Source organism: Penaeus japonicus, unplaced genomic scaffold, assembly GCF_977035675.1.
Source record: "Penaeus japonicus unplaced genomic scaffold, GWHDUDI00000001_assembly GWHDUDI00000019, whole genome shotgun sequence".
In the NCBI taxonomy this organism is placed as follows: domain Eukaryota; kingdom Metazoa; phylum Arthropoda; class Malacostraca; order Decapoda; family Penaeidae; genus Penaeus; species Penaeus japonicus.
Window position 1 is genome coordinate 39,105,139 of NW_028234421.1, and position 7,500 is coordinate 39,112,638.

A 7,500-nucleotide genomic window follows, 5' to 3' on the forward strand; every position below is an offset into this window, starting at 1 on the left:
TAGTCAGTGATAAAGGCCACAAGAAAACAAAAAAACTGACGAAGAAGAAAAAAACACTTCCTTTGAATGACTTGACTCTAATGAGAAACCCCGCTGCCGAAGCAGGAAAATCTAGCAACGCCCCTGAGTCGGCGTGATCGCGGCCAGCCTCGCCACGATGAACCAACAACCCACGCCACTTCACACCTACTCTTTAGTCGCCCGAGCTGATAAGACGTCTGGTCGAGCACGGGAGTCTCCGAGCGAGCAGTCAATCCAATTGCTGATTGGGTTATGCTTTGGAGGTCCTGCGGCCGGGTGACTGATCGTTACTAGGCCTGTCAACATGACTGGCACGAACTCTGCGATGACGAGGCTGGAAGGAGCAATCTAGAGCAGTCTGCCATCACAGGATATGATATTAAAATGAAGGGCTACTGGCCAGCGCCCACTGACTGAGGCTACGGGTGCAGGGAATAGAGGATTGTGAGGGCTCGGTACAAGGATTGGCTCTGGCGTGGGACAGGGGCGGCCCTCCAGCCCACATACCTTTGCATTGGAGAACGGAGAGCTGGGTGGTGTGTGGGTGGCAGGTGTAAAGAGGCTAGAATTGAATGGTGCTACAGACGGATGTGTGTGAATGAATGCTCGGGTGTGGTGTGGTGTGGTGTGGTGTGGTGTGGTGTGGTGTGGTGTGGTGTGGTGTGGTGTGGTGTGTGTGTGTGTGGTGGTGGTGAGGGGGGGGAGTAACACGGCCCTTTGTAATGGATTCTAATGGAACAAGTTAGACTATATGTAGGAGCCACAGCATAGTGAAGATTAGTGTTTTTTCTCAGGAAGGCCTGTTACTAAACTGCGTATCGTGTGTATGTATGGGACAAGACAGTGGTATGAGCGAGGGTATATGGAGTCAAATGTGCATAAAGCTGAAATGTGGAGCATTTGCATAGGAAAGACAACACCTGTCTGCAGTCACCATGTGCAAGTGAATTGCACTAAACGTACACAAACTAGTGACGTCACCGACAGAAGAGTACGGCGTGTATACGCGCGCGACGGACACATGGCCGGATGTGCTTTCTTATGTTTTTTGGTCCTTTTATCTGTCATCTTACCTCCGGTTCCTTTCCTTGGTGCGCGGCCGGACTCGTAATGCCATACTAGTACGTATCCCGACACAAACAATAAAACGCACTTGCTTGTCCATATCAGCGATCATTTGGAGGCCAAAGGTTTAATTCTGGTGATAAACTGCGTGCGCTCTGTTCCGTCCGGTCCACTTTCACACACACTAACACACAAATTGTTTGCGTTTATGTCTGAGAATTCGCGGAATATTAATCTGGAATAAATCTGTTCCAAAGCAACAACAAACCCTGCGGCCAGGCTGCTTGAGCGAGAGGCAACGTTTAGCCGAGGCCCAGTGTTTTTTCTCAAGCCCGACGCCCTTCGTTATCGTCAGTTCCATTCGCTTTGTGATTCTCCAACTTGACTTCCACGGCCCACACCTTGATGCACGTGCACATGACACATACATACTGGATATCCATGTATGAGAGAGAGAGAGAGAGAGAGAGAGAGAGAGAGAGAGAGAGAGAGAGAGAGAGAGAGAGAGAGAGAGAGAGAGAGAGAGAGAGAGAGAGAGAGAGAGAGAGAGAGAGTAAGAGAGTAAGAGAGTAAGAGAGTAAGAGAGTAAGAGAGTAAGAGAGTAAGAGAGAGAGAGTGAGAGTGAGAGAATGGGTGAGTAAGTGAGTGAATGAGTGCTAGTGTGCATGCATACACGCAGGCATGCTGGCATGTGTTCCCGAGTGCGTACGTCTGAAATAATTGCCAATCTACAATCAATCAGGCAGCAGCACAGCTATCTAGTCCGCCCAAGTCAGTCGGTATTTGCTAGTTAGTCGAGCCTCCCTACACAACACTTATAGTGTGACAGCTGAAAGAGGTCGCCAACTGTTGTTAAATGTCTGGACAATACACATAATGGAATTATATTATATCATATATATATATATATATATATATATATATATATATATATATATATATACATATACATATACATATACATATACATATACATATACATATACATATACATATACATATACATATACATATACATATACATGCACATGCACATGCACATGCACATGCACATGCACATGCACATGCACATGCACATGCACATGCACAAACACACGCACACACACACACACAAATACACACGTGTATATTTAATATAATACATATATATATATATATATATATATATATATATATATATATATTATATATATATTTATATTATATATAGAGAGAGAGAGAGAGAGAGAGAGACAGAGAGAGAGAGAGAGAGAGACATGCGTGTGTGTGTGTGTGTGTGTGTGTGTGTGTGTGTGTGTGTGTGTGTGTGTGTGTGTGTGTGTGTGTGTGTGTGTGTGTGTGTGTGTGTGTGTGTGTGTGTGTATGTGTGTGTGTGTGTGTATGTGTATGTATATATGTGTGTATGTATATGTGTGTATGTATATATATATACATAAATGTAATAAATATAATATATATATATATATATATTTGCGCGTTGGCATAACCGCGCACGTGCGTTTGTGGATGTTTGTCAATATCTAGTTCCCTGCCAACCGGACTTTAATACATTCCTACAGATAACGAATCAGATATTCCACAAATACCCAAAGATAACAGAATGCGGCGATAGGCAATCGGCGATTAACAGTATTGCAACATTTGATCAAATTCGATTGGAAAGACACCGGAAATAAGGCCTTATCTGCTTATCACCCCTGGGGAGATAACTTCGAGTGTATCTAGACGGCGCAATGGCAGGTGTAAGCCACCGATATGCGTGCCATACTACCCCCCCTCCCTCTCCCCTCCCCCCTTTCCATCCCACTCCGGGAAGTTAAGAAGGAAGTGACGAATTCCCGTCCCATTATGCAACGACGAACTCTACTTCCCTTTAGACGGCTCCGTGCACTTGTCATGCTCATCTGCTCGAGGTCCGTGTATTGATACAGCCAGCTATTCATTTGTTTAGAAATTATTGTGTTAACAAAACTAAGGTTAGGTTTCTTCAAGGTGTAAGAACATCACATTGCTACAAGTGCTAGTTATGTATCTTTTGAGTTTTAGAGACATTTAGCAGAATATTCGTGACAATTATATAAGCTTCGCTTCCGACCACAATGTTTAACAAAAAAGCGAAAGACAGTATTGTCTCCGGTACAACAACTTCACGGTGACAGCGCTGCACTCAACCGCGATGCCAAACCTTCGTCATAACTTGGAAATATTTTGCTTTTCATAAGAATTTAATGAATGGTGCCAATATAATACCCTTCTATAAAGATGCCACTACCCATTTCCAACAAAGCTCAAAGCAATTACAAATGCGTTACAAAAAGTCAACGATGTAAAAGTTATAAAGGCAAGTGTGGGCGTGAGTTCTCGGAGGGAAATACAATCTAGGCCTACTTAATCCAACACAGACTTTATGCATTTCCGAGATGTTGACGAGAATCATATCCGGAACATTGCTTCCTCGTGAGTCACTAAGAACTTCAGAAGGCCATGGACTACGCCCACACATCCAATTTTAGCTCCATTGAAAGCCTCCACCCGAGCTAAGCTTAACACATGCAGTTGGGTGGAGCTTCCCATGCGAACATTGGAAAAAAAGCAACTCACAAAACAAACTAAACTCACAAACAAACCAAGGTTCCGGCAGCGTTTAGAACCGTAGCCTGAAAACACATACCTGTTTGATAAATCCAACTGAGGGAGAGAGGATACACAGAGAGGAGAAATGGCGCAAATGAGGAGGGGCGTGAGAGGTGGTGGTGCGCGGGGGATGCGCCGGGCGACTCTGCCGTTGCCGGTTCGCGTCGGGCGGAGCCGCGGTTCAGCTCGCGCTCCTCTGCTCTTCCGTCGCTGTTTCCACAACAGTTAGTAGTTTAATCTTTTATTATTTATATTATTTTATTTGTGATTTACTGAAAAAAATGTTAAAGGTCGTACGAGATAGGAAGTTATTTCTCTCATTGTATGTGTGATGTTCTAAATCGGCACTACCACTGCCACGCGATCCCAAACGAAAACTTATGAATATATTCTGTACGTTCGCTTTCCTCAAGTTAAACCGGAATGATACGTCATCGTTTGTTTTTTCTTTTTTGTATTAAACAAACAATACATCTAAATACAACACCAGATCTAAATATCGGCATGCCAGAGGCGGCTATACCTTCCAGCCTATATTTAAAATGATTCACTCAAGAGACGAAAGTTTAAGCAACGTGACGATCGGTTGTGGAAAAGAGCGACAGCGTTTCCCCCAACTGTTGCTTCACCGCGTGTCGCCGCTAGCACACAACTCGTATTTTCGGCGACAGTACTGAATGGAAGCGCTTTTGCGTTGGTGGGAAATCGTAGCTGAATGGCAGTCTATAGTATCCTTTGGGAACAGTTATCGAAGGATTTGTTTAATGTAAATAAAATCGCATGGCAAGAAGCGATGTTGAATGCACCCGCCACTTAAGCTTTATGCGAACGTGACACCTGACGCTGAACGTTCTTGTAAGAATTGCATATATTTAAAATCGTCACATACAGTCCGTTATAATCAGTTAGAAACAATGAAAAAAACAATACAGATTATCAAAATGAATAAGGATCAAGCAAACAGTAATATTAATCCTAAATTTACGATGGAGTTGCCGAGTAACAAAGAAATATATTACTTAAAAGAATTCTGACTTCTGACCTTCAACTTTTCCGCCACCATTTTTTTCCTTCCGTTCGTTTGAAATCTTTAATGACGAGTTGCACTGTCAACAAGCTTTCAGATGTAGTTGATGTCATTATTTTTTTAAAGTGCTAACAATGGTGGTGATTATGATGAATGATGATGCTGATACTTATCATCCTTATCATAAAGAGTGTAGCTAATATCACAACCATTGTTATTATTGTTATTGCTATAATCAGTATCATTATTATTATTATACATATATATATATATTTTTTTTTTTTGCTATTATCATTATTATATTTGTTATGATTATTGTTATTATTATTGAAGTTATTATCATTATCATAATTATTATCACTATCTTTATTATTACTACTATTATTATTATCATCATCATAATAATTATGATTATCTGTATCATTATCAGTATCACTACCATCATTATTATCATTATCATTATTATGATCATTACTATTACTATTATTAGTAGTAGTGGTAGTAGTAGTAGAAGTAGTATTATCATTATTATTACTATCATATCTATTACTAATACAATGATTATCATTATCAACACCATCATTATATTATTATTATTATTATCATCATTATTATCATTATCATCATTATTATCATTATCATTATTATTCCTAACATCATTATTGTTGTTATTGCTGTTATCCTTATTATCATTATTATCATCTGTTATTACTATTATTAGTATTAGTATTAGTATTACCATTATAATAACAACAGCAACGGCAACAATAATATTAATGATAGTATCGATGTTGATAATGATGATGATGATAACGATGATAATAATGATAATAATAAGGATAAATATCAATATTACTATTATATTGATATTACTATTATATTGATATTACTATTATATTGATATTACTATTATATTGATAGTGATGAAATAGTGATCACGGTAGAGCGCGTGTGTGTGAGCTTTGTTTATTGTTGTCGCCATAATTACCGATGAATTTACCCTCATTATTGTTATTGTTATCCTCGTGATCATCAACATAGCGCACGTGTGTTTAAGCGCATATACGTAACAGGGGAAATAAAGCGCAGATATGAGACTAATTAAGAGAGTGAGTAGAGCCATTAGAAAAACAAAACAAAACAACGATTACTTTATGACCGAAGTGTCTTGTCCCGCAAGCCACAGTCCGAGAAACTACAGTAAATCGGCGACCGGGAAGCGCGAGGCGACGATAATGGAATGGATGGAACGGGGAGAGATGATGGTGATAATGATCTCAGTGACCGAGCATCTTTTATCCCGGCGCCTGCTGGTGACGTCATTAATGATCCAAGTTTTCAAGAGGAAGCTGACAGGTTTCCAAGTCATTATCCCTCTTTCCTTTTTTTTTTTTTTTTTTTTCCTTTTCTTCTTCTCTCGTTTCTTTGTTTCTTTCTTTTTTTTAATTCTTGTTTCAAAGGAAGTGTTAAAGCTGGATAATTAAGGAGAAGTTTTGATTCGTATTTTTGTTTCTAAATTTGTTTTAAAGCTGTCGTTGCCGCAGTGCTACAGCCATGAATACACGACTGTTTCTTTTATTTACGTCCGCTTCCTTTATCAGGAATGTATTGCTGCCCGTTCTTTATTTTCTTTAACGATTTCACGAGATTTTGATGCTATAAAACAGTATGTGTGTGTGTTGGTGGTTGTAAACACACACACACACACACACACACACACACACACACACACACACACACACACACACACACACACACACACACACACACACACACACACACACACACACACACACACACACACACACATATATATATATATATATATATATATATATATATATATATATATATATATATACTACCCTTCTTTATTCCTTGGCTGTGATCACGACGTCTTCCGTCCATGATCGTTTTTACTTATATCATTACTAAGATTATTAATATCATTATTATCGTTATTATTACCATTGTTATCAGCATTATTAGGATAATCAATATGATTATGATAATTATTAATAGTAGTGTAATCAATAATATCACTAATATTATTATTGTTATTATTATTACCATTATCTGCATTATTATCATTATTATCATTGTCATCATTATTATCATAATTTCAATGACAATAATTTTGATTAAAGTCATTATTCATCATCATCAATATAATTGTTTTCCTTTGTTTTTTTTTATCCTGACAATCATTATTATTCCCATCAATATTATCATAAATATCATTAACAGTGTGATCACTTTAATCATTTCAATCATTATCATTACCACCATCCTTGTTATCAACAGAGGCAGTTGCAAGTTGATAAACTTAAACACTGTAATAAAATAGTTTTCTTCGTGCTCTGTAAATACCTTATCTATACTTTCTCTGCCTCTTTCTCCCGCTTTCTCTCGGCTTACTCTTCGCCATCTTCATGTACTTGCATACTTGCACATATGAGTTTGTGTGTGGGCATGTTGTTTACATACATACCTATATATGTATATGTATATATATTTATGAATATATGTATATATGTATATGTATATATATGTATGAATATATGTATATGTATATATATGTATGAATATATGTATATGTATATATATATATATATATATATATATATATATATATATATATATATATATATATATGTGTGTGTGTGTGTGTGTGTGTGTGTGTGTGTGTGTGTGTGTGTGTGTATGTATGTGTGTGTGTGTGTATGTGTGTGTGTGTGTGTGTATGTATGTAT

At 38.3% G+C, this 7,500-nt stretch overlaps 2 protein-coding genes across 2 annotated transcripts in view; one reads left to right on the plus strand and one right to left on the minus strand.

Annotated features, from left to right (window-relative positions):
• LOC122265742 (long-chain-fatty-acid--CoA ligase 4) overlaps window positions 1–3,910 on the minus strand; it is a 21,419-nt gene extending 17,509 nt beyond the window's left edge. The window contains exon 1 of the mRNA XM_043035158.2: window positions 3,758–3,910. The gene's annotated coding sequence lies outside the window, so the exon portion shown is untranslated. The remainder of the gene's footprint in view (window positions 1–3,757) is intronic.
• LOC147469827 (neuroligin-4, Y-linked-like) overlaps window positions 1–7,500 on the plus strand; it is a 349,073-nt gene that overhangs the window by 88,489 nt on the left and 253,084 nt on the right. The window lies entirely within an intron of this gene.